We start from the raw sequence: 2061 nt of genomic DNA, 5'->3' as shown, positions 1-2061 counted from the left end.
ACCATCTTATTGATGACACTGATCACAAAATATAAGTCATTCTCCTCTGATCCCAAAGGTAAAAATTTGAAAGAAAAAATTTCAAAGAGTCTGATGGGAAAAATGTTTCGGAAAATTGCAGGTTATGAATGCTTGAGGAGGTAAGTTTTATTTAATAAGGTATCAAGTTCATATGGCCAACTATCAAATTGCCAGGTTTCTCTCATATTTCAAAATTGTCGTTTATATCAATAATGACAAAAAATCTATTGAAAAAGAAGATAAAATTTGGATATGGTTGACTCCTTTTTAAAATTATCGATAACTTTGCTATATTAGCTAGCAAGGGAAGAACGATGATAGAGGGAAAAGGTGAGTGAACCTGGGGAGAGAAATGAGAAGGTAAAGCTACACTGATGAGTAAAGACATCTCTTGATCTTTAGAATTCACTCAATAAAGATTTCACAAAAATGGATGTAATTTCTGTATATGCTGAATAAACACTCTATTTAAAAGAAAATTTCATCAAGTTTCTTTAATGATACCTTACTTTTAGACAGAAGCCCTGGTGGCATAGTGGTAAAGTGCTCTGGCTGCTAACCAAAAGGATGGCAGTTTGAATCTACCAGCTGCTCCTTGGAAGCACTTTGGGCCAGTTCTACTGTGACCTATAGGGTTACTATGAGTCAGAATCCACTTGATGATAATGGGTTTGGGTTTTTTTTTTTCTTTTTTAACCTTTAGACAAAAATGGAGACTCCTAACAGAAAGCATTAAATAAGTGAATGAAGATCAATACTATCATATCTTTGTGCTTCATGTTTAATCTCATACAAGACACATACAGCTATGCTCTTTGTCAAAGAATACAAACCAAAGGCAATAATTCATCACTGCTAGTGTTCTTTAACACAGTAACTCTACACCTAAAAGAAAGTACTTTGATGATGATACTTGAATTCTCATCAGCAGAAATATCCTTTTTCCTAGGCTCTGAGGTTAATTCAACCTCAAGAAAAAAGGCATTCTAAGAGTTACCTACTTGCCATATAAACAACGTGCGTGGTAGTCTACACTGTAAGATTCGAGGGGCAGTGGAATGCCAGCCATTGCTTGCAACTCCAGCTTAAGAAATGGATTCAGATTTGTAAAACATCACTCCCTCCTTAAGGATTTCTTTTATATGGTAAATACAGTTTGGAGAGGAAACATTAATAAACCAAAGAATAGTAATTGAACCCTTACCGTGTACCAGCACATACTCAGAGCTGTGGCTTACTAGAAGAAATCAATGATTCAATCTCTGTTCCCAAGGAGCTCACTGTCTATTTGATGAAATTACTAGGGAAACCAGAACAAACCAGCATAATACATGATTAAAGACTACAGCGTATGATTCTCACCAAGTTACCACATGGCTGGGAATAAATTTATCATAGTTCTTCTACTGGCTGAAAAACAAGGCAACACAACACGACAGAAATAGGAAACAGAAAAATATGAAACATAAAAAAAGGAAAGCCACTTTTCCCCCACTTAGAATTACGATTCAACACTCCATGATTTTGAATGGCATCCGGGGCAACTATATTATTCATTAAAATTTCTACACTGAAGGTGGTTCGCTAGTTCCCGTAGAGATGAGTGGCAGAAGGAAGAACATATCATTTCGGGATTACAAACCTTAGGCGACTCGCAGGCAACCAGAGCAGCCCACCTGCCCGCCCACCAATCTGCCTACTGTCTCCACGAGGGAGGGGCACCGTAGCTGGCAAACGGGACCCTCACACACAGCTCTGCAACAAGCGCGGAACAACAAACATCCCCACGCCCCAGAGGAGTGCGCACCCAAAAAGCCTGGGACTGGAAAGGCCAAAAACCCGAGAAATCACTACGCGAACTCCTCCCATTAGTTCCGAGCACTTACCACCGCAGAACGAAACGGACACTGGGCCCACTGCAGCTCAACCCAAGCCGAGGGGAAGTGGAGCGAGGGGCAAAGGGCAGCGGTCTCGCCTACCTCGAAAGCGCCCGCGATAAATTTTTCTTAGCCTGCCGGGAGATGTGGCTTTCCCTGCCCA

Source organism: Trichechus manatus, unplaced genomic scaffold, assembly GCF_000243295.1.
Source record: "Trichechus manatus latirostris isolate Lorelei unplaced genomic scaffold, TriManLat1.0 scaffold00141, whole genome shotgun sequence".
Lineage (NCBI taxonomy): Eukaryota > Metazoa > Chordata > Mammalia > Sirenia > Trichechidae > Trichechus > Trichechus manatus.
Note: the sequence above shows the minus strand (reverse complement) of the source record.